Genomic DNA, 26535 nt, shown 5'->3' with positions numbered 1-26535 from the left:
TTCATCTGCCACATGCTCATATCCTATCATTAGTTTCAGCTGTAAAATAAATAAAAAATAAGGTCCTTGAAATTTACCAACAGGTTTTTTTACGCCTATTATCAATTCATTTAAACTGATATTAGTGATATTTCCTTGCCTGACTGTGTAGGCCTATATTTACTTGTCTATATAATGAACAAGTCAATTATATACGCACAAGGTATCTTTGTAATGTGGAGGAGTGCATTTAAATAAACACAGCATTACTGTTAGGAGATTTATACCACAGTCCAAATCTCTGAACCAAGGAGGAAAAAAAACCGGAAAGATAGTTTTGCTTATACTGATCCAGCCTTGTAAATCTCTGAATACTGGCAGCCCAAGCTATATGTTGTCTTTATGCAGGTAAAATATGTTTAGGAATCATGAGAGTTAACAATATGCATTTACAGTTGCTCTGTTTTGTTTTCTGTATTTAAGTCTTCCAAAGTTCAGGGTTTCAAATTTTGTGGCTATGATAGCTAGAAACTTACTATTTATTGCAATCAATCTTGCTGTTTATTGTAATACTGCTTCACAGCTCCCAACCCTGTAATTATGAGAACCACACTAAATGCTGCATGACTCAGAATAGAACCACTGGAGAAGAGCAATAACATACATCTCCGAACAATCTCCTCAGGGTGGGAAAAACATTTACATCTTCTACCTCCTTTTCCTGCCTTCTCACCCTATTGATTGCTGTCTTTTGAAGGATGATACAAAACCAGGAGGAGCGGCTGATACACCAGCAGGTTGCACTTCTATTCCATGAGACCTGGACAGGAGAGCTGGGTGGAGAGGGACCTCATGGAGTTCAGCAAAGGCAAGTGCAGGGTCCTGCCCCTGGGGAGGGACAGCCCCAGGCACCAGCACAGGCTGGGGTGACCTGCTGGAAGGCAGCTCTGTGGAGAAGGACCCGGGAGTGCTGGTGGGCAGCAAGGTGCCCATGGACCAGCAGTGTGCCCTGGTGGCCAGGAAGGCCAATGGGATCCTGGAGGGCATTAGGAGGACCATGGCCAGCTGGTTGAGGGAGGTGATCCTCCCCTTCTACTCTGCCCTGGTGAGGCTGCATCTGAAGTGTTGTGTCCAGTGCTGGGCTCCCCAGTTCGAGAGAGACAGGGAAGTTAAGAGAACTGGGCTTGTTAATCCTGGAGAGAGAAGACCAAGAGGGGACCTTATCAATATCTACAAATACCTTAAGCTTGAGTGTCAAGGGGATGGGGCCAGGCTCTTTTGAGTAGTGTCCAGTGACAGGACAAGGGGCAGTGGGCACAAACTGAAATACAAGATGTTCCTTCTGACTGTGAGGAAAGACTACCTGGAGAGTGACAGACCACTGGAAGAGTCTCCTCTGGAGACTTTCAAAATGTCTGGACGCAATTCTGTGCAACCTGCCTTAGCAGGGATTGGACTAGGTGATCTCCGGAGGTCCCTTCCAACCCTGACCATTCTGTGATTCTGTGAACCAAGGAAGCACTGAGGGAGAGGGAGAGACGCAGAGCACAGACCCTTGGTGTGTAGGTTATGCTGACATTAATGGTAGTGTTTGATGCAGGAGAGTCATGACAGTGGCTTTAGGGAGGACTCCACTGTATCATACAAAGGTTGGTGAGATAACCGATGCTTTACTTTATCTAATATACAGCATGAGTATAGCTAGCTTTGAACAGTGTTGACATAAACTAGACTGCACAACTTGGCATGAGGATCTGCACTGCTCCTGCTTGGCCAAGGCAGGGCAGAAGCAGTGTCTTAAAACCTAGGTCGGTAGATTTGCCGTAGAGAGGAACTGCTTAGGAGGTAGCTAATACTAATTTTGACATTATTTCCGATTTTCATGACTTGCTCAAAAAGACAACTATTAAGCAGTTTATGAGCTTTTATGCAAACCATTAAATACATTTTTTGTCAAATTCTAGTACATATGTTTTATATTCAAAAAATGACTGGAATTTTAGTGATATAGGCAAGACAATTATAGAAAAACTGCACTCCTGAAAACTTGTTCTAAATGCTTTATCACATCCTAGTTACTAATATATGACAAAATCCTTTTGCTCTTAGTGCTGTCACATTTGTGTGAGATGAAGGTTGTTGTCTCACCCACACAGACGATAGGATGACACTTTAATTGGAAAGTGACATTGTTGGGAACATTTATGAATAATTTAGTATGTCCTCCCCACTCATCTTTTTATATGTTCTCCAAGTCATTATTTTATTTATTATTTATTAAGAACTGACATTGTGCTGAGAGCTGTACAGAATAAAGGAGAACACAAAGTCCTTGCCCTTGTGGATCTTACACAGCAAGAAACACAGAAAGCTCTTTTCCATCCTGCTCATAAGATAGTAAACACATTCTGGCTATGTTCCAGACTTTTTCCTCTCTTGGAGTTTGCCTTTGCTGACAAATATAACAATAACATTAATAATAAACATATCTCAGCATGAATGTTCTGTTAAGCTCGGCTGTTTTTAAGGCGCTTCTTACCCTCTGAGACCTTCATGTCCTGTTCTAGTTTCCTTTTCCTCACAGAAATACACAGACTTTCTTCTCTTGTTGAACTGAATTTAACAGAACTTGCTGGGGTTGACATCAGAGCATATCAACAGAAAGACTTCCATCTTTACAGGGAGCAGAAACTTGCTACCCTTTCACGAAACAACAGTATTCCTTAATTATTTGCTTACTTTTCTCTCTCTCTCTCTTTTTTTTTTATTTCCATTCATTTGTACATGTATATCAAATTGCTTACAACAGGTTGGATTAGAGGGCTTTACCTTTATCTTTGGAGAACTCTGTCACCGCAGACCCTTGTCCTCTATGCAGGTCTGTAACACAAATGTACAAAGAAGCAATATAGATTCTTTGGGTGGTTTGTTCATACAGTCCCTTACTGATGCAGGGTTGACTTGCTGATTTTTATTAATCTAGAAACAACTCTTATCCTATTACATCTATTACCTGTATTAGCTTGTTGGACATGAAACACAGGACCAACTTTTGTTGCCAAAATATGGAAAGAATCCTGTTTAGAATAATGCGTTTAGGATTAAGTAATTGCTACAGGCTGACAAGAGGCTTTTAATTCCTTTATCATTTTCTACTGAAAAACTTAATACATTTTGCCTTTCATGATGTCTGCTTTTTAAGTATGTGATTTTTATCAGTTCACATTCAGAAAATTTCTGATCACTCACAGAATATATTGAAGATTTACTCATAGTGTATGTCTTGGTGTAACACTTGCACATCCCTATAAGACATTTACATTTAGAGCAGCTGATGCCTAAGGAAAAACATTCCATTAGAGACAACTACGCTCATGTGCTCTGTCCGCATGCTGCATTTTTGTCCTGCAGCCATTACATTTGTGGCTTTTTCCCCGCTGGAAATCAACCTCGCCTAGGATATCACAGTATTTCCTACAGTAATTTTGATGTTGTGTACATGGAGTTTGTAGAGGACTGAATGAGAATTTAAGCTGAATCACCGAGCCATTCAAATTAGATTTAGTTTTAAGAGGAAAATAAATCTGAGGTAGGCACAGCAATGCGTTGAACACTGACAACTGATTTTTTTGAAGCTCCCATTTTGAAAGAGAACAAGCTATTGTCAACAATTTTCACCCCAAATCTGGCATGGCACAAGTGTTAACATTTAATGGGTAGCCAAATTACAATTGCAATTTTTACATAACACCCACTACATTCTCCAACAGCAATAGATCAGGATTGGATAGTAAGAGACAACATGCTGGAAAAGGGGAAATTTGCAGGGCCCAGTGCAGTCAGCAGTCTCAGTGCAGTGAGAACAAGATGAATGTGCATGAAGCCTAATTATCTGAGAGTGAAAGGTCATCAAAATCAATTTGCAGCATGACGTACAAAGGTCATTATCAGATGCAAATTTTCTATGCCCATTTAAAACACAATAAAAAATAAAGTGGTTGCTTTAATAACTATGATTAGTAAAGAAAAAAGGCATGTCATTGAGCCATCTGTTTAAACATTTGTGCTACCTCAGGTTTTATTCAAAATATTGCAAATAATGGGAGGTGGGTTTTTGGAAGACAGTGTTCCTGAAACAGAATCCATTCATTTTCAGGATCTATAACGCTGACAGAATAGAAAGCACCTGTCTGAAATTACAGTCCTTCAAAATCAATAGTGTAATATTTGTAATTTGTTTCTTTATTATTACAGACCACGTCATTATTATTTTTATTTTCAGTTTATGGAATGAGGTAGATGAGTATCAGTCATTTTCTTACCTGTGTTAAATTTCTTACTTAGGGGTACAAATTGCCTGTTTTGTTTTGCCTGTTTTGTTATGTCTCAATGGCAAAACAACCCTTGTGCAAGTATACACAGATCTGTAGAGCCAGCAAAGACATTACAACAGCAACACCTAAACTAAAAGCATACGCAGAAATCTAGTTGCACTGGTTCTGAAGGTAAATATAACCCATAGTACAATACAAAAAAATGAGCTGATCTGTCAGAAGAGGATGGCTACCAGAGGGTTTTTTGTATGAAGCTTTTTGTCAGTTAGGACACCAGAGGTAAGAAGCCCATACAGAGAGCTGTCATCCAACAGGAACTAGTTGCTAGTCTGAGCATAATCACTCAAAAGGTGAAAATTGTGCATTAATTCCCTTTTGTGTTTGCTTCCCTCTTTTCCTGATACACGGACTCTCCTTTCTCAATCCCCTATAAAGGAAAAACATGAGGTAAACAAAAGACCCAGCTGGATATGTGGTGGAGAGTGGCCAGTGTCCACTAATTAGATACATTTATACAGAGATAAATTTCTTCACCTTTCCCACTTTGTCTGCATTGTGTTTTCCATGGCATTAGAGGATCATGTGAAAGGGAAGAAAATAAATTTCCTGCCCACACAGGCAGCAAGTCTGCAAGTGCTGTTCTGCCTGCAGCCCTTCGGCACGGGCCCTCCTCATGCAGACTGTGCAGCAGCTGCGTGCAGAGCCCACAGCAAGATCAAGATCATGTCACGCTCTGTACCTCTTCAGGAGCTTTGTAGACGTAATCTCGAATTTCATGATACCTTATGTGATTTCTGTGTCACTGAGGAATGGGAGCAAAATAGATACCAATAAATGTGTTTCTTTCCCGCATAATATGCAGCCTCTGAAGCCATAATGTTATTCAATATTAATATGTTAATAACTGTAGACATCACACTTTAAAGCACAAACAAAAGAAGCTCTTTCTGCCTGTATTCCTATTTTCTTTACTCCTATGGCTCTTCACTCAATAGTTTGTTGTGTTTTTTTCAATATTCAGTTCAAAACTTGACACCCTAATAAAGATGCTGCAGTCATTTCATTAACATCTTTCTCCTTCTACAAATTAAAAAGGACCAAATTGTGCTTTACGTTCTTTCAAAGACATTTTTGTGTGTGAGGTGACCACCGTAGGGTATTTCCCTTTGTGCCAGTTATGGAAATCTTCCTGCCAAGGAAATGAGATTCAGTATTGCTAATGGGAAGATAAAAATACTCAGTATTTATTTTACAGTTTGCTAATAATGAAGCAGACTGAGAGAATGATTGGTTGAATGCATTTGGAATAATAATAAAGGGCAGGGCAGATGCTGAATGATATTTTTCATGTTTCTTCTTTTAATTGATGTTTGTTTCTCATGTCCTTTGTGTGCATTTCCTGAATTAGTGTAGCATTCTCTGAGGGTAAATCAGCCTAATTTTCCCCTGCTGACAGCTGCATCCTTGATGATACTTAAGGAATAGTTCCAGCCTTGAAACTTGGTGCCCAGGAAAAGGCTGCACCAGGCTTGACTGGTTCTAGATCTCAGCCAGAGGCCAATTGCTCTGCCTCTACAACCAAGCCAGCTGTGGCAGGCTGTAGCTCCAGTCCACACAAAGTCTGCAGGTGCTGTGCCAGACCCGACATCAGGCTGCTGAGAACCCAACGCCTTCTCATAAAACAATTCTGCTTTGGCATCAGAGCTCACATCCCCTAACTGGCTTTGAGTACCAGGTTGCTGGCAACAAACTCTGCTGATGCTTGGTGCAGGTAGCGGTGGAACCACTCTAATGGACTTGAATTAGGGTCTCAGTGACAAACAGACAGCCAGACTGGGGGGAAAAAAGTTGGCTGAGTGAAATCAATGAGAGCAAATGAGCTGTGATCTTACCCCACTATGCCATGAAAAGTAAGTCTTCATTTTGATTGAAGTGTATTAGAAAACAACTTAAAACTGCAACATTAATTTTTACATCACAGTACATTAAAGCTCTGTGGACTTTTTTTTTTTTTTTTTTTACAGGTACTAGCTGTACCTGTTATTAATACATAATTATGAGTAACAGTACCTGTAACAAATGAGTATCTTTTCAGGTACTAACAGCATATCTGATTTCCCTTCTCATAGAAATCAAGGGGAGTTTTGCCTCTTCAGTTATTAAAAACACAATGGTATAACTTCGGTGATTTGAGTGCCTCAGTTACAGACACAGAAGTAAGCAATGGCCTAACTTCAGTGCTCCACCACTGGACCGAGTTTCCCCTCTACAGCTCACTCCCGCGGCAGCTGCTGATATACACATCCAGGTCCTGCTGACTGATTAGCACCCATCTCCTGCAAAGACACCTTTCTCAAGGGCATTTGGAAAAATTTGACCTGTAAGACAGCTGACTAGAGCTTTCCCTGCCAAGGCAGGCTATACAGATGTAGTTTGGGTGCAAACAGGCTGATTATTTACTTCTTTAAAGGATACCATATGCTTACACTGTGAAGAGGCTCTAACTCCCCATGTTGTGTGAATTTTTTTATTGGCAGTGTGCTTGGGCTTCACTTGATCCCACAATACAGTTCCAAAAAGCTTTTTGGGGGGAAGGTGTATGTGCAATCCTGTGTGCTTTCCTCCTTCTATGCCTTGACACCTACCGAGGACTTTGGCACCAGGGAAATAATGCTTTAGATTCAAGCACTATATTGCACATTTTATAAATAAAACATGAATTTGGTTAGCTCAGCAGCAACATATACTGTGTAGCAGAATTTATTTTTTTCCTCCCCACCTCAAATACATGATATTTTCTTCAGGATTTGCAATCTTGATAGCAGTCAGCTTGCAGAGAATTTGGCCTTACCCACATTTCACTGCCGTATTTCTCTTCATGCTCTAATCATGTAAATATTTTATAAGTAATTAAATATTGCTTCTGCAAAATTATGATCACAAAAGGATGTGCTTGTAAATAAACGTTTCATTTCAACCACTAATTCTTAAAATGGAGTTGAGAGTGATCATAGGTAATCCACAGAGCCAAAATGGAATCATGATTGCAGCACTGCAGACAAGCTACAAGAACAACAAGTGTATTTGATGGACAGGTGTAGCCTTCCATGTCACATGAAACTGAAGGTTTTAAATTACATTAATGAGACTACCTGGGTGTGGAACTCACTATTAGGAATTCGTTCGTTGTTTAACTTTTAATTATTTTTACTAGCATCTGCCTCTCTGTAAGGCAAGATCAGTGAGGTGCTAAGGGGGTTTTGGGAGACGTTACAGACTGATCTCTGCACTTGGTATAGAGTTTTCATTGCCATGATGGCCAGGCGTCAAGGGGTAAAAATTCAAGAGCAAAAGGCATTAGTAATTTGCTATTGAGCTTACATGAAACACTACAGTTCCTTAAAAATACACACACAGTGAAGCATTTAACACCAGGAAATGCAGATGATCACCTTTATGGAAATGACAACAGTCAGTGCTTGGTTAATTTTAATTTGCTGCCGCTTGGGCATGAACATAACAATTCAGTCTTTAATGACAAGATTAAATGGGATTTCTTGCTAAATATTATGTAATATCCTAATATTTAACTCCCATGGGATAGCCTGGACTCTGATCTCCCATTTTCCCCTTTGTGTCTAGTTTTAAAGATTTCCCTTGCTTCATAGAAAAGAAATTCTGAGTCTAATGAATTTGTTTTTTAACAGCATTTGCTAATATTGTGTTTCTTTTCATTTTTTATCCGGTGACCAGAAGCTCTATGTTGTTCATGCCTGTGATACAAAGTTTGATTTTGCATAGATCCTGTAAGGTTTACCACTAGTTCTGACAAAAACAAAGCATTCTGTAAAAATTATCTCTGAGACTGTATGTTTGCCTTCCTATTTCAGAGAAATTAGCATTGCTGGTGTCCTTGCAGTAGAAGGACTTAAGTGAAGGTTAATTTGGCTGGCTCACTGCCTTTCAACTAAGGTCACCGTGTTACTTCCTGTATCCTGTTTTCTGGTCCAATTCAAGCTTCCCATCAATTGTTGACATGGAGTTTGTTGATGAACATGCCCTAAGAGGACCATAAACCAATTTGCGGAGCAAATTAGGTGGTTATGAAAGCAATGACATACCCAGTGATTTTCCACTCTCTGTCTTGTGTATGTATCTTAATTTCCAGATAGCTGCATCACAAAATGAAAAGCCTTAATAGCCTTCTTGTTCTTTGTGTTCCCCTTCCCCCTTCTGTTAGGTTTCAGTGGACTAGTTCAATAAAAGGAAAAAGGAACACTATACACTAGAAAACAGTTATTCAGGTACAATAATTTGTACTTTATGTCATATTATAATGGTGAGTGTAAATTTTCCTTTGAACCATGTTTTATTAACATTTTTTTTCCACAGAGTTACATCAAAAGACTCTATAAATAAGTGATGTGCTCAGCCTGCCAGCTCTTACATGCATACCAATTACCTCTATTGGTTTCAGGACACGTAGTCAGTACTTTAAACAACCCAGATAATATTGCAAACTGAAATATTCAACATCTCCATCTTGGTATCCTGTCACCATGCAGAGAATGATTATAATTGGTAATCAGTTTCACTGCTGGTAAGTTGAGTGGCATGATGCATTTTATATCCATGCTTATGTCAAACTCAATTAACATTCTAAGACAGTGTATTTCAAAGACACAGACCTAATCTGAGGGAACAACGCAATTATTTTTTTGATGTTCAGAATTCTCAGTTCCATGAAGAATTTGAAGCTCAAATACATTTATTAATACTGTAACACTTGCCAGTTTTGCTTGCTACAGGAAAACATATATCTTCTATCTCAAATTCCTGTCATGAGTGGAGCATGCCAATGACATGAGAAACTGCAGCAAAATCAGAAATACAAAATGATCAAGATATTTATTTTTGATTACACACTGTTTAATCAAGGTATGATATGCATTATGATACTGCAATGAGAAAAGGGGCTTAATTCTTTTTTTTTAAAAATACTGATCTATTGAGGCCAATTTTCATTGATTTATTTATTTATTAGTGAAAAGCATCACAGTGCTTTGTCACATTCCCCATAAAGAAACCAGTAAATAAAATCATAAAGAGAAGGTTAATATAGAATATAGGTTACCTTTGTGGGGCGGGGGGGGGGGTGGAATTAGGAAGTTGAAGAAGGGCAAATAAAAGCTGCAACGTTGTGGAACTCACCATCACTGACAGAACTTGCCATCGCGCCTAGACCTCTCTTATGGGTTGTGCATTACTGCAATCATCTCTAGTATCAGTTTGTAATAATGTAGCAGCCTTCCTAGCACAGAATGGAAGGAAGAAAATACACACAAAACCCATCCTTTTTAAAAAAACAGACAGAACCCCCAACTCTGGCTGATTGACTTTACACAACTTGTCTAGAATAACCTTGTTCCACCCATAGCTGGTTTGTTGTATCATCACACAGCTGGTCACAACTTGTTGATCCACCTATCTAGATGGACGCGACAGCATTTTGCTGATGTCTTCTCCACATGGGCTCTTTTGTATGTAGTAGCTGCACAGCCTTTATCACATAGGTATTCCATCGAGTGACCTACGCTCTAAAGTTACAGAATCACACAATAGTTGAAGTTGGAAGGGACCTTTCCAGGTCATTTGGTCCAACCCTTCTGCTCAAGCAGAGTCAGCCAGAGCAAGTTGCCGAGGACCGTGTCAGACATCTTTTAAATATCTCCAAATAAGTTGTAGGAAGGAGAAACACCAAAACAAGCTGTTGTTTTGCTCTTCCTTCTTACAGCAAGTTTGTGGAGGGTTTGGGGGGGCAGGGTGGGAAATACTGGGAAAACATGGAAACATAACTGATCTGCTAAAAGGATGATTCACAGTTCTGCAGCTCAGGAAATAACTGAAAATATGATAACGTGTACTTATTCTTTTGAGATGGAAACACAACTTACTTGGTGGCAGTGAGGTTGGTTGAAGTTAAAATAAATGTAAACATATTTTTCTTGAAGTATTTAAATCTCTTGAGTCTGCAAAACTGGCCCAGAAATCTTGAAGGAGCAAAGCTATCTGAGAGTTCTAGCATAGTGAAACCTTTGTAAGGATTTTTTTATTATTATTTTTTATTTTTTTACATCTATATTGTACTGTTAATTCACCACAAAACTTCAGGGTAAAAGTCCTTTACCAGCTTGTGGAACAATCAAAAAGTTCCTAGTAGCTTTTACTAGCAGACTCAGACTGAGTTATCTCAATTGACTTTTCTGATCTTAAAAACATGAAAAAATTGTCAATGAAGTAACTGACCTCAGCTGTAAGTTGTATGAGCAGGACCGTATAAAATAGAGTGCAGTGAAATCCTTCCACTGATCAGAATCCTCAAAACTTGACTATTCCTGTCTTTTGATCTTCCAAAATGGAGAGGTGCAATAGAGCATGTTCTAACGAAACCTGACCAAAGACTGACATGACTAGTTTCTGTGTCACAATGTCTGGTCCACTGTGATTTTTATGAACTGTTGAGCTGAAATTTAGAAAGAACACTCTCTTTTCTTCCTGGAAGAAATGGAAAGGTGTTTTGCTGTTCCATATTATCAAGAAGGATGGAGCAGTATGTCAAAAATTCATATCTTTACATCTTGAGGGCAAGACCTTATTCTTACTTTCTGGTAAGACAGACATTCTTTTCATCACTGTCTCCCTCCCTCCACAGGTCCAGCTTAAAGGTTATGCTCTTCTATTTAGTTCTACTAATACCCGTGAGCTGGTGCAAACCTTTCCTGAACAGAGTACAGATTATAATTTTTATGATGATATACCGTTGTCTATCCTGCTCTTGACCATTGAAGCCTAAATAAAGCCTTGAAATTACCTGATGAATTCATCAGAATAATCCTGTGTTTATTGGAAGATATTATGAGAAGTTATTGATATAAAGATATTTCATCAGTCTCTGGGCACCAGCGTTGACTCTGATTTGGACATATTGATTTTTCTTACACCATTTGCTGGAATGATTCCTTTGAGAGTATCAGCATTTGGTAACAGGACAGAAAACAAGTATCTAAGTCAATTGCTATCACTCATGTTTCTCTACCTCAATAGACAATTTCAATATGATATTAATTATTTTTGACATTTAAATGAAATATTCCATTAATATTAACACTTTAGCATTCTTAGGAAGAAGCTTTATACCCTTTTCTGTATTCAAAATATATTTTACATGAACAGCCTGGCTGCAAACTATGGGGAATAATGTTTGTACTATACCATTGCAAAGAATTTTTCTCACTGTTACCTTAGCTATTCCTGAGAGGGGCTAATAACCCTGATGTCACATCTGACCACTCTGTTTCCTTGAAAAGCAATATATTCAACATGACAAGAGCACTTCTTTAAGCATTGCCATTTCCACAGACCACATTTCTATTTATCCCAAGACTAACTTGCAACAGCACTGCATGGTATTTTGGCTACAGGGCTGATTAATGTAACACATTCTTAGAAGGACTCCAGGCAGTGTAGCTCCATTCCTCAACACTTGTTTAGTATGTACAGTGTATTTGCTCAGTGGCAGAAGCTACTGTGTTTGAATATTGTCACAGGTTATATTGAATTTAAAAATTTTGAGGATTTTTTTTTTTAACTTTGTAAACTTCTGAGAATATCTGAAGAGTTATTTCTCCCTCTTGGTATGACCTTCATAGCCTCTTGGTATGAACAGAATGTGTGATGTATGTTGTTCTGCAATACACATCTGTAATTGCTGTGTGCTAATGGTTTGGCATATTTACTTTAACACAGGAAGCTGAATCTGATGTACTATGTGAATACTATGATTCTGTGAATAGCATTATTAAAAGGCATGTTTGGAAAATAAATATGTGAAGCAAGATCTTACAATCTGGCAAAATTGTTATTGCTATAATGTTAATTGTGAAAACAGTAAATCATAACAACCTATACAATATCTACTGCACTGATGTCCAGTCAGCTATTATTTAAAAGCTCCTGCACTGCTTTTTAAGTTGCAGATGTATTTACATTCTGTGATCACTGGGAATAATATGGAAGATTTTGTCTTTACCAGCAATTCCTTTCTTTAGCCCTTTCTCACTTTATTTTATTTCTCTTCAAACATCAAAATAGGACAATTTGTATTTAATTCACATTTATTTCACAGTTTATTTCCTAGATTATACATTATATCATATAATGACCTAAGATAACAAAAAGGATTACATGAAATTTAAAAAAACCAGTAGCGATTATAAAATAATTATGGTGCTGAAACATTTCTGGCATCATAAAATTTTGTTCATAAATTGAGCTTCCCTCTTTCTTAAAAAACAACCTTTGAGGATCTATGTCCTCATCTATCAGCCTCATCTTTCATTTCCTTTTTGGTTTTATCATGGTCTGGATTCATAGAAAATATAGGAAATAATAGTCCAAATTAAAACAAAGGTAGAGAAGGCATCCTGGTAATATCTGTGGACCTTTTATACTGAAATGATTTATTATTTATGTGACTATTTCAGATTTTTAAAATTACAAGAACTGATCTATTATTTGAGTATTCTTGCATCTGCATTTCAAAAAGGCATGCCACAGTCCTGACCTCCTTTGTAAGCACACTGTGCATATACTTGTGTAGTAGACATTTCTGGTAAAATATTTGTGGAAAGCTTATTCAATCTGAAAATCTTTGTGAAAATGATTTCTTTTTTGCTTGTATTTCAGAAGGTATTTTGTCAAAAATACCCAACCAAAGAATAGAAATGTTATATTATTTCTGAGATCAGTCTTAATGAAATCAATCTCACATATTTAGAAACTGAGATCTAACACTCATAATAAGTGATTTGTGATTAATTCAGGAAGGTAGATGACTTCTTAAAATTTTTGTGACATTTAGCCGACAATATATTTAGTATGTAACCCTTTCTTCACAGAATTTTCCTAAGTGGTGCCAGATGTTCTTCCACACTAATTGTTACAACTTCTCTTACGTGCACTCGTTAATTTCTACAGTTTCCTCTCTGATACTTATTCTCCCTTATTTCCCACCACCTCTCTTTTATTCCACTCTTCCATTACAATCCTTCATTCTCAGTCACGCACCACAACTAGCTTCACCTCTGTCACACAAATGCTCTGAACTTCTCTTCCTTTTTAACTGACTTCACAACACCCACTCCTTAAATGACATCTATAAGCAATCATCAGGTCAACTGAGGGACATTAGCATCTAGAAGTGCAAAACTTATCTGTTTTTTAATTTTTCATGTAGTTATGTACAGAAGTATATGTAAAGCATACAAAACGTTGCAAATTTTTTGTGCTTTATTTAGTAACTTGCTTTCTTCACATCCATGATATAGTTATTTTCCTTCGCATTTTTTTGTAGGTGATAATGTGTCCTCATTTCTTCCTACATCTTTGGGACCTGGTTGTATCTACAGCTTCTGAGCTTACAAACTTGATAAATATAAAAACAATAGTCAAACCATTAGCTGCTGTTAGCAATTTTATCCCTGTCATGTCAAAATAAAGTCGTAAAGACAGATACTCTAACAAAAGACTTCTCAGGGCTATGGCAGCCTCTCCAGTGCACTTTCCTGAAGACTTCTGAGGAGTTAATAGCACAATTAATGGCACATGGAAATTTGACAGCATTTGTTAGTGGTTTCAGTTTGCAAATGAGACTCCCCCTGGATGGGGATGGACTGTCATGTGAGGGATCTCTGCATCCTTCCATGGGGATGGGCAGCAGTGCTCAGCCATCCTCCCTGTACTGACCTGTGCTTCTGTCAGAAATCTCCACGGGTATACTCACCTTCAAAACACCTGTGTGAGATAAGGAAGCACAATTTTATTTATTTATTTGCTTGGGAAGTTGTATTGCATGCAGGGACCTTGGCCAGGGAGACTCTCTGACGCCATTACAAAACCACCCAGGAAAAAATAGGCACTTGGAAAAGAGAGACCAAGGCTGCTGAGGGATTAAATCAGCCACATTTTTTCTTTATTTTTCTTGGTACGAGGCAGGACAGGGTCTCTCAAGGTTTCTACCGGTAGGAGTGACAAGGTTTAAGAGGTGGGGGCTGCAACAGTGCATGGTGCAGGAGGAGGCCATGGACTCACGTGCTGGCTGCAGCCACCACTGACACTGATGAAAACAGCACTGGAAAGAAAATCCATCCTGAGCCATGACAGTGTCAGCGGGAGAAGAACAAGCAGACCCCGATGTGTTCAAGAAAGGCCCCAGCTGCTGGGGCTGAAGACACTCTCTAGGGAGGGCATAATGTACCAAAAGGGGTATGGGTGCCCCTGAGGGATTGCAGTCATGGGACACACATACCAGGACCTGGACACCCCCGGGACTGCAGCCACAGGGAACCTGTACTGGGACAGGGACACCCCTGAGGGACTGTGGCCCTGGAGGACCCTGCAACGTGTGAAAACAAGGGGACCTGAGAGTGGGAGTAGGGGAGGACAGGTGTTCACCTCAGTGTGTGTGTTTGTGTGTGTGTAAATGCTCACATCTGTTTTCCCTCAACACCTGAATTGGTGGCCAGAAGTTTGCTTGAGAGTAGATAAGTGAAATTCCCTGACTCAAAAGGCGGCTGTTTGCACCAGGGCTGAGTGCAGTGGCAGTAGCGACAGAAGGGTCTACAAGGTGCAGGCAGGTCCCGCCAGCAACGAGGCAGCAGCATGCACTGGGCTTGCTGAGCCAGGCTCACACAGAGGTACTACCTCCACCTCATCTCCCAGAACTCCCATGCCCTCTGGAGCCACCGCTCCTGCTCCTGTGCCACAGCTCACACATCACAGGAATAATTGTCTGAGACAGCAGCATGCAAGATGTAAGTTTTCTTAAACAAACACTGGATTTAATATCTTAATGATTTTTTTTCTGCTGTAACCTTTAGGCCATTCGGCTTCTTCAAAACATCAAATGTCTTTTTTTCCAGTGGAAATTTCAAAACAGGGGTGGGTGGGGGTACGGGAAACCAGCTTAAAGACAGACGTTGTGCTATAAAGGGAAAACATACAGGACATGGTTCAGAGACACGGGATGCATTATGTCTAGCCTCTATAGCCTATGTAAAGGTTGGATGTATTCATCTTGCCTGTTTAAAAAGACAAAGTTATGAAAGCATATTCATTGACAAACAGCAAAACATTGACCAGTCTGAAAGAGTTCAAGATTTGTTCTCTGGTGTACTGCCATGTATGTGAGCAGGTAAACAACGGCAGTGGAATCATTGGCTAGAAACATCGCTGAAGTACAGCTGCCAAGAGTGCAAAGGGAGCGCAGCAGTTGCTATAGGCAGGCAGCAGTATCGGGGACTGCAAAGCCCTGATGAAGCCTGAGAAGGCAATGATATCAATGTGCTAAGTAGTTAATGTCCTGTCACATACCTCTGTGCTTACCCCTATCTGATACCCCCTGATGTTCATATTGCCCAGATCATCCTGGGACCCTAGTGGTGTAAACCATCACACTGCTAGAAAAGTACAATTCCTTGCTGAAGACAAATCAGGGAATGTCTTTAAGATACAACATAGGAAACACAGGGCTGTACTCTTACTATAAAGATAATATAATGTGTTATTCTTAAACAGTTCTCTTTATTCCTTCTTCCTCTCTCTTCATAAACACAATGTATTTTTCAGACACCGATTTTAGTGCTGTTGTAAGCAGAAGACTGATTACAGCGTCTATACCTAAGCAGAAAGTCTGCAACTGCTGAAGGCTGCATGAGCTAGACTCCCTCTTAATAAATTGAGTCCAGCCTACAGTCTACCTACACTTGTCACAAACTGACACTATCAGCCATGCTAAATGGAAACACATCTTTATGAGCCAGGGAAATTAACTAAAATTATACGTTATGTTTATAAGTGTTCTGAACTCCTTCCTCATTTGTGCTGAAATACACCTAAACAGCGTTGGCCCCGTTCCTACTGTGAAGCTAAAAAGCCTCTGGCTTTTTTTCCCCCCCCCAAAAAAAATAAGTTTTTTGAACATAATGAAAATACTTTAGTGGTAAATCATGCCATATAGCACAGTTAAAACCTGTATTTGATTAATTTTTAAATTGCAAATATTAGGTATGGAATATCTCCCTTTTCAATCAGATATGGGAAGATTTCTGTAAGAGGATTTCAGAGGAAATTATCTTTTCAAAATAACAGAATAAGGAGCTTCCTAGCATTACCATTATACATAAACATTAAAGCTTATTCCTTGGAGTGTATAGTAAGAACTAACCAGGTACCTCTTCCTGTGTTTTGGGATATTCCACCACAGTTTCTCTGCTCTGGCTGCCTTAAAAGAGTTAAAGCCCTCTCATAGCTCTGAAAAATACCCATTAACTGATATGTTATGCAAACTGACCATAGACTTGTCAAGTTGACAGGGTTTTGTCCCCCAAAGGAAAAGCGCAGTTGCAGCTTCTCTCACAGTACATAAGTAGGGTGTAATAAATGCAGATAAAGTGGTTCATTCTGGATGCCAGACACACACAAGTACTAGCTTTCCTGTCCTTGTCTCCCTGCAGACAAAAGACCTCAGCACAGAGAACACAATGTCACCCAGAACCTGCTCAGATTAACTAATTATACAATGAGTTGATAGCATCCCTGAAATCTTTTCCATGTGACTTTAGACCTGTTTTGGAAATACTATAGTTCCCAGAAGACTTAAACTAAAGAGAAACAAGCATACTGCTTGGGTCAGAAAACAAGTGACATTGAGCACAAATGAGATGAATGAGGTCTGTGTTAATATGGAGCATCAATTTATCACCCCAGCTGAAAACACAAAGGTAATTTGTAAAACCATAGTGTTTATTAAACCAGGTACAAACAGGTGCTCTTGAAAACAATATGGCTTCCATGTTCTCTAGTCTTACAAAAGAGATGAGGTTTCTTCATGTATTTTTCACCTTTTGTTTCCCCCCTCCTCCCTATTTTTATTTTTTTTCCCCCTTGCTTCCCCTCAGAGGTGCTTTGCTGCAAAGCAGCTGTTAAGGAGAGATGGTGCAGTGTCTCCTGGGTCAAATCATTGTATTAGAAGTTCTCAGCAAACAGCTTTGCCGTCAAAGGAGCAAAGTAACTTTTTGATAGTGTTTAATTTCTATGTGTGGTGTACTAAGTACAATGTAAACACTGGGTTTTGGCAGTCTCTAGCCTGTTGTCTCCTCAGATGAGTGCCTAAGCAGCTCAATTATGCATTTTTTATAATGCACACTTATTTCTTATCTGGTAACTAATAAGCCAAGAATTACCACAGAAATTGTTGAAAATAACTGACTAGGTGGAATATTGATTTTAAACTAGGCTATTCATGTGTATGGAAACTACTCCAGTACACAAAGGTTTGAAAGTTTGGGCTCTCCTTAATTTTCTGTTCCTCAGGATAAAGTAGTACAGTTAATTCAGTCTTTGTGAGCCATGTTTTTTAGGCTTCTTTTACAAACCAGTTGACCTCTCTGGGAGTGAGGTAAACAGAGCTAGGACAGAGCCCTGAGCAGAGAGATGTTACTTCCTTTGCCTATAGTCATGCTATAGGTCAGGCATACTGATAATTTAAGTGTCTCCCTTGCAGTGACAGAACACTGTGGATTTATGTTCTACTTATGATTAAGCATAACCCAGAGATCCTTTTGTGCGGTACTGCCACTGAGCAGTTGTTCCCTGTTCCGCATTTGAGTGACTGATTGCTCCTACCAAAGGACAAGAATAATGTTCTGTAATCCTTCTCTTTTTTCTCACACACACACCCACCCCCGCCCCTCTGGCTACTTATCCAGTTTGTCAAAATCATTTTGCATTCTAAAGTTGCTCACCAGCACTTGCAACTGCTTTTAGCCTGGTGTCATCTTCAGATGTACTAATTAGCCCTACTCCATTATCTAGGTCATTAGTGACTGAAATAGTATGAGATTGGGAGCAGAGCTTTGGGGAATCCCCACTTGATTTTTCTTTTCTATTCTTATAGTGATCTATTAGTAACTGCTTGGTGGGTTCATGCAAGTGTGGGATATTCTCATTAAGCTCTTTTTACTCTACCTTATTTGTGGGAATGGAGTGGTCAGGTGTCCTCTCTAAACTTTGCAGACCCAAGGTCCTGATGATTCAGTAGCCCCAGCAATTTGAAAACTGTTTCCATTGCTGGTCAGAAAACGTCCTTGTACTTCTAGCAAACAGTTTAGTTCTTCTGGCTTTTGTAATTCAGTACTGTTGTTGTGGTTGCCCATTCAGCCCTTAATACGCTGCTGCAGAACAGGGAAAGTTAATGAAAAAATATCCTTGCTCTTAAGATTTCTCTTAAAAGCTACTCACGAGTTCTTGTTATTATTGAGAATACTTTCTAAAACTTGGTAGTTTTAGGAAACTATTTGTGGAAAGTCTATGCGTATCTACTTCAAGAATTTTGTTTTAAACTATGTGTGTGAATGCTGTTCTCTTATTAAGAAATAAGCCTTTTCACAGAGATGTAGCAATGATGCAGTTTGTTCATTGAATTTGCTAACATTTAGCGAGTAGAATAGCAGAATCCCATTTCGGAGAACTGCTCCATAATTTCATGCACCTACCATAAAAACAAGCAAATTGACACCCTGCCAGGAGTAGCCAGAGGAGATCTTAGAAAAGAGTTCATAATGATACTGTTGCCATATTGCACGCCTGTAAATAATTCATTAAGTCAACCACCCTTTTGTTTTAAGCAAACATGAGCAGATGCCTTCCTAAATTGGATGCAGACAACAGTTTTCAGCAAAACATTGTTGTAATATGACACTTAAAAAGAGTAACATTTTTCTCTTACTGATTTTTGAAGCGTTATCAACTCCGATAATTCACAGTGATTACCTCTGTTACACATCAAGTCGCTCATTGTTTTTCATCTACATTTTCCAGATTTTTACTGTGTGGTAAATTTTGGAGTTAACTGTAACATAGTGGAAAATAAAATAAATTCATGGGCAGAAGCTTTGCAGAAGACCAAAATATTAGTATTAATTATTTAATACAGGACCTGCAGCTTAGATGTTACGTCTGCTTTGTATTTTGAAAATCAATGGACAGAAATAATCAACTAATTAAAAGACCAGAAACATCGGTTGTGGGAGTCCAAGCAAAAGGTTAAGGCCAGTGTTTACACAGCTGATGACTGCTCAGTACTCAGCTTGTAAAGTCAGGTCACACTTTTCAAAATACCATAATTACAGTGTGTGGAAGTGTGTAAAATTCACTCTTATCTGTAACCTTGTTGTATTCTTTTTATCTCCCCAGTGGTGTGGAAAAGACATCCAATAAAGAGGAGCTATTTTGCTATTTGCCACTTCTACTTTGAATTTTACCAACCTCTCTTTGTGTCAATGTTTTTCTGTGTACAAGTTCACCCAGCATGTGCTCTCACATGTGTTTCCCTATACTGGTTTCCTTCCAAGTTTGTCTTCTCCTTTGTGCAAACTTTAAAATAGGAAATAAGGACATTGGGTGTATCAAAAATCAGGTATTTCTGTAAGTTCTGAAAAGTACAGTAAAATACGAAACTTCAGTGTGATTTCAACTAATATTTTTTTAAGTACGTTTTAACTTATTGCTGTGAAACACTTGTGGCAATTTGTGTACCATTTCAGTCGATCATTAAATTACATTTCAAGTTTTACTAAACAGCTTTACGACAAAAGTTTCTTCTCCTTTAGAAACTGCTATAAGAGCATCCCCAGATAGGTGTTCCATCTATTATTTAGTAGTAAATACAATGAAATGTGTAAGCATAGTAATTTTATTAGTCCAACTGGTGTTTCAGTACTGCTACAGTGATATTTTACATATTTTGTAAGACTTCAAGTTACAAACCTTGAATCTTTTTTCATATGAATTACATAACTTTTATGGTACAATAGAGTGTTTGGCAATTACTTGTTTATTTAAAAATATATATAGTTAGATACTATGTGTTTGAGTTAGTCTACTTAGACTGAAGCATTTGGGCAGGGGGAAACTTGGGGCAAATTAGACCTTTATTTTTCTATCCATGTCTCTTATGCACATCATAATGTGTTCAGATTTCTCTTCCCTGCCCTCCCCCTCCCCTGCTTTTTTGCAAGGAGGGAATTGCAAAAATTACATGGGTGACTGTTGCAAGCATTGTACAGAGAAAATGTAAAATGTGATTGGGAGTCATAGGATCTCAAGTCTGAAGGAATTTTTACACCATTTAGTCTCACAGGCACACCATCTAGTTATTTTTGCATTAAGGTAACAGTGCTTATTATGACTTTAACACAAGAGACATAATTTATATGCAGAGCTTCTAGCTTTCCTTCAATTGTACATTATTGGTATAATCAACATGTCGAAGTGTGGCATTCATTAAAAACATTTGGGTCTAATTCATTCCTCTAACCATGACTCCTCTGAGGAGCTTATTGCTCATATGTGACTAACGATGTAGGCAATGGACACACAGGTGCAAATTTCATACTGAAGTATGGTCCAGTTAAAGGCCTTAGCAAAAATAAGAAGTGCTTTTACAGTGAAAAGTCTCCATGTTTTTCAAATTATTATAAATAGTGTAGATGAATTGTGACTCATCAATAAAAATCTCCACACATAGATGTTTCATTCTCATGCATTCACTAAAAATGTTCCACTAACTTAAAAATATTCCAGAAGAAAAATCTGTTTGCCAGCCTGAAGGACTAGATGGTCTTGATCAATTGGTTAGAGATTTTCTTGGGGGGTAAGGGGGTGTGGGGAGTGGTGGCTTGTAAGGTCAGTCTTGTAACTTTGGGTATAATAAATGATTTAATTATTCTAGCAAAGCCTGGAAGTCTGTAATTTATGTCAGATTCACGTTATGCTGATTTTTCTGAATGCAACAGAAATATCTTTCAGAAAGATTTACAGTGTTAATAACCTCCAGCTATTTTAAGTCACAGTCAATCTTCATGGAAACAGCACAGAGATTATACAGGGTTTTCTCTTTGCCTGTGGTTACTGCCTTATATTTTAAATATAAGCTGTTTGATGAAAACAGTATTGTATATTCACACTTTGAGAATGCTCACAAGGTTGTGACGTTCTTCTCTTCCTCTCGCTCCCCACCCCCTTTGCTCAAACATTACAAGAAAAAGAAAGACTGTTACCCTGTGTCAGCCAGAACTGAACAAATGGCTTTGGGTTAAACTGATTCAATTGGGAATCGTTTGGCTTCAGCTAGATTTCATTTACTGTGAGCTCAGTAGATAGTCCTAAGCAGTCATCCGAGAATGCCCGTATTTAAACAAGCAAACAAACAACAAGCATATACAGATGTCCCTAAGCAGACAAACTGTTTCTTTGAAAATGAGTAGTCACACATCCCAAGTGACGAACAGTAAAGAACAGGTCCTTAACCTTGAGAAGTGTTAGAAGTCTAGATGAAATTTTAACTTCATGACATTCTCTAAGGAGCACAGTTTGATTTCAGTGAGATCAGGATGTTGCCATTACTGTTTAAAACAGTTCTAACAAAGTTTTTACCACTGTTTGAATGCATTACCTTTTCCACATAGTTATTAACTAAACCAACCATTGAAATAATTTTTTTCATATAAAACTTTAATGGTTTTGTTCTTCAGAAATCTGATTCACCCACAACACTGACCACTATGAGAAACCTTAAATTTAGAAAATCTGTGCTGTTTTACTAAGCATGCCATGAATAAGATGTGGCACCAGGAGTGATTTGCAGATATGGCAGCAACTTCATCATCAACTTATCCAGAACAAGCCATCTTTTCCACAATAAACTGTTCCATCCTAAAGAGTCGTCTTGTGGGCCTTGGTGTAATACTTAGGCCATATTTTTGCAGAATTAGTATCTGTACTTGGAATATTTAGTAAGTTGTGAGCATGCACTGAATTCAGACACTACTATTTGTTAGCATTTTTTGACATGTGTAGCTTTTGTGAGTTTTTACTTTCTGTGAAATTAATATGTAACACCTGCACATAAAATCCTATTGCCCTAAAAGCACATCTTCAAGTTGCAGTGGTGAGTATCAGACACTTCTGTCAGGAATAATGTTTAAGTTGGTTTAAATAAATACAATAGCTTCATATTTGTGTTGACTAACTATATAGTTTCCCTGAAAATACCTGATTTCTGCAGTGGGCCACAGCCTGTCCAGTTCTGAAGACTATTTTAGGTCAGTGAACAAATCATTAGAAAACATGTGCCAAAACAGCTTTTTTAACATCAAAACAAGAGTTCTTCCTCTGGTGCCTGCTATAAATATCACATCAGTCCAATCGTTTTGCTGGCTGAATCATTCTTTGCTCCACATCTCCCAGTTAGCAATGCTGAGTGTTTTGTGCTGCCTTCTTTTAAGTGATGAATGAAAAGGTTGATGTTTGTATTTTCAGCAGCTAGCACAACAATAGAATATTATGGCTTGCTTTCCAGGACAGAAGAAGCCCTGCCAAACTTAAGAAGGGGAGAGTGAACACAGCATAAAAGAGTTGCCAATTTATTTTCCTATTAACTGGCAGTATGGTATGCATTAAGGCATTGAAGCAGCTGTGGTGGGAATGGTGGATGTTCTTAAGCTGTATGTGATTTTAATTTCCCATATCTGCAAATAAATTTGTGCGAAAATTTTGAGGTTTCCTCTTGGCAGCTATGGTATGTAAGCAGTAATGGACTTTTTGCAAGTACCTTAGAGCTTACATCTAGCACAAGATGCCAAAATTCATCCACTTTGTTAGGTTGGGTTTTTTTGGTTTTTTTTCTGTTTTAATCTCCCACAAGGTTAAATGTTTGAATGTTTGTCCTAAATGTTTCTCTTTCTAAGCTGTAAAGAGGGAGGTTATTTTGCTGCTGCTGCTTTTGTTTAGCGTGAAGAAGTCTGAACAACAGCTGACTTGTTTATACACTGACTTAATGGATCTGACTCTTTAGCACAGTACAATTATCTCATATAGCACTGACAGAATTTAGCTCGGTCCTGATCAAGCTGGTGTATCTCTTTTAGCATAAGCATGATCTGGTGGAGCCACAGAAACTTTGCGACACTTACAACCGAGGCAAGAAAAAAAATTAAGGTGGAAGAAAGCTGTCATATCGGGGTCATCTGAGGCTACATCAATTCTTTGTCCTTGGGCAGCTACCTATCATGTGCACAAGTTCAATTTTACCTTGAACTAGCACCTGGTTTGAAGTAGTGATGCATCTAGCTTTCTGAATTCCTGTAAATGCTTTCTTCTGAACTGCCCTACACACAAATTGGCTTCATGTCAGGATATGGCTCTTTAGCATTGTTTATAGTGTACTACACAGCTTCAAAGCATGTATTTTGGTTAACAGTGTATACTGAACTTCCCATTCTTTACAATGCAACTTTCCATCTATCCAGAGTGTCATTTTGTTGGGATGTTTGTGGTGGTGTCATGTTCTCTGTCTTTTTTAACTCCTTTCATCTGTATCATTTGATCTAAATTTTCATTTCTTGTAACACTTTCTGTTTAAGCTCTGGAGACCAGGGCTTCCTTTCAGCCACTTCAGATAAACTTTACAGCATGGTCCTGGATATCACGCTGTGTATTTGCTATCTTCAAAGCAGAAAACAGAAAACAGCTAAGCTGGGCTCTGGCTAGAGACTCACTCATTTGTGTGCAAAGAACAGGTCATGCTGACCTAAGAGGAGCAGAGCACTGAATGCTGTAACCCTTTAGGCTTAAGTTTTGTCCGTAAAGTTTAGGAGTTTGAATAACCACCATGAAGTGTTGCATAATAGCATGTAGGGTATTGAAACACTTTCCTTTGTGGTTTGGTTGTTGAGGGTATTTTGCTGCATTTTTTCTCACCCTTCTACTCCCATTTACACCTGCCTGTTCAAGCTGAGGAAATACAGACTTCACAGTTCTTGCAGAAAACTTAGGATCTGTTTACTTTTTGCCAGTTTTGGAAACAGTGAGAAAGTAAAAGAAAAATGAGTAGTGCAGAGGAGGCTGCACTGCAGAAAATCACCAGGCGCTGCTCTGTGAGAAGAGCAGACGGAGTGAATTGGAGGGGATGCACGATAAGAAGGAAAACATAATTCACCCCTGGCGTAATGGGAGGGTGAACAACAGTTTCCTTCATCCACTGCAGAATCTTCTAGGGTATTTACAATATTCTCTACTCTCCCTGATGATAAATCTTTCTAGGCACTCATGTTGTCACCTTACAGCCTCTGCTAACTTTTCTTTTTTTATGGCTTTTTAGGCATAGATTCTCACCTTCTTATATAACTCAAAGCTGAAGAAGAAACAATACCAAAATATAAAACACATGCACAAGTGTACCTTGGGGATGGATGTCTTATGGACACAGAACTGTCATCGCACTTCCATAAGCACATTTTTACTGTCTCATTCATCATGCATGTGTGGCTTGCTGGCAGTACGCTTGCTCCCAGTGGGGTAAACTTCTCTTTTGAGTCCAAACTAGCTGGATACACCTTTTTAGCCTGCACATTAGATTTTTTTCTTCTAGTCTGAGGCTTCAGATCTCCATCTCTTGTAAATGTTCTAAAAAGCATTTTTATACCCTATTTGATGTGCTGCTGAAACTTAAGTGTAGTAATCTGAGTTTTCAGTACCCACAACCTTAGAAAGAAATTCAAGGGCATTTTGACAATGTTTAGAAACAACTGAAAATTGACAAGTTTGTAAAGGTCTGTGTGAAATTTAAAGGAGCAATATACTTTTAAGAAGATTACCAATGCCTGTGTACGATGGAGTTAGATATTTTTACCCGGCCATAGTTATTTTTGAAGCTACTACAAAAGGAAATCTGACTTAGATAACTGCGTAGATGACTATAATAGTGCCTGAGTAAGGTAAGAATGGATGTCAGCGTGCTAATCTGGTCTGGCATACACCAGCATAACTGCAGGAGAAAACCTTTATGACTCTGCCCCAATACTGATTAGGCACCTCTTCTCTTAATCCATGTTCGAAGATGTTCAAAAAACTAAGCTCCACATGGAATAGGGAATTCCTTCATACAACTGTAAAGTGTCATAACATTACTTGTGTGCAGGTTTTGATCTGTGTAAGGTATCGACTTTTTTTTTTTTTCTCTGGGGTGATTTTCCCAGTCTTCTCTTTTCTAACTACTTCTCGAGTTTAACTGTCAAAATGGGGGGTGAAGGAGGAGATAAGAATCTCTTCTCATTGACTGCTCTATGGTTAACCTCCTATAAAAGCAAGACTAAGGCATAAAATCCCTTAATTGTCTTATGCACTGAAGGGCTTTCACATGTCATATGCAGAGGTATATGGAGTTCTTTCAAGTAACACAAGAACGGTGTGCAACCTTCCTCTTTATGACATTCTGAACAGATATTATCTCTGAGTTGTTTTCACTGCAAGGATTTTCAGGATTGTTTCTTTTATAATCTTAGTAATTCTATTAAGTTCAGTAAACTGCTCTGGAATTCTACTAGAGAAAATGTGACCACAACATCTCCTAGGTGTTTTGATTTTTCTGAAGCTTTAATGTACATTTACAGCTAAAGGCGTACAGCTAAAGGAGAATGAAGATGACTCTTCTGGATGCCCTGAATCAACCACTGAGTGCATTTATTTCCAGGGGCACATGAAGCAGTTCATGGAGGTAAGAGTTATAAGCAGATAAGATGCTAGCTGAGATTCTGCTTATTGTCATTATTGGACACTTCTTCCATGAACTCCAGCTGTATCAATAGGAAACTCTGAAAGTTTTTATCAGAGTATTGGTTTGTGAGTTCATGATATACTTCAGGTTAGGCATGGCTTCGAAGTGTTTCACGTGATACAGGGAAACACATATGCCATGCTGCCTTAGTTACTGCTGCACCTACAACTCAGTGCTTCAAGTTATGGACATTAAATAATGAGGAAAGCTTACAGGTTTTTAATAGTCCTGTACAAAGCTTTTCTGAGCTTTCCGGCATAAAGTAATGCTAGGAAAATTGAATTTTCCTAAAGAGGCTCTGTCAAAGCAAAAAAAAACCCTGTTACTGTAGTGATGGTGTAAATTTTGCAGTGCCTCAGAAATGTCATAACATGAAATGGGGAACGCAGTTTGAAACAAGATCAAAACAATATTTTAGCTAAAAGAGACTTATCTAAAAATGCGTCCAGAAACCAAAGGGGATGTCTGAGGTGCAAACAGGTTTACCAC

At 38.6% G+C, this 26535-nt stretch overlaps 1 long non-coding RNA gene across 4 annotated transcripts; it reads left to right on the top strand.

The window, feature by feature from the left end:
- The first annotated feature begins 2758 nt into the window (after positions 1-2758).
- On the top strand, positions 2759-20957 carry LOC114013611 (uncharacterized). 4 transcript variants are annotated; one of them, XR_008744876.1, is made up of 3 exons: positions 2759-2857; positions 9107-9251; positions 19626-20957. It is a non-coding gene; the product is annotated as an uncharacterized LOC114013611 (long non-coding RNA). The 4 variants fall into 4 exon arrangements; XR_008744874.1 differs by lacking the exon at positions 19626-20957 and adding an exon at positions 13726-13884; XR_008744875.1 differs by lacking the exon at positions 19626-20957 and adding an exon at positions 11026-12196.
- Positions 20958-26535: the final 5578 nt, after the last annotated feature.

This window comes from Falco peregrinus, chromosome Z (assembly GCF_023634155.1).
Source record: "Falco peregrinus isolate bFalPer1 chromosome Z, bFalPer1.pri, whole genome shotgun sequence".
Taxonomy (NCBI): domain Eukaryota; kingdom Metazoa; phylum Chordata; class Aves; order Falconiformes; family Falconidae; genus Falco; species Falco peregrinus.
The sequence above is the reverse complement of the archived record's forward strand: the minus strand, read 5'-3'. Positions and strand labels throughout refer to the sequence as shown.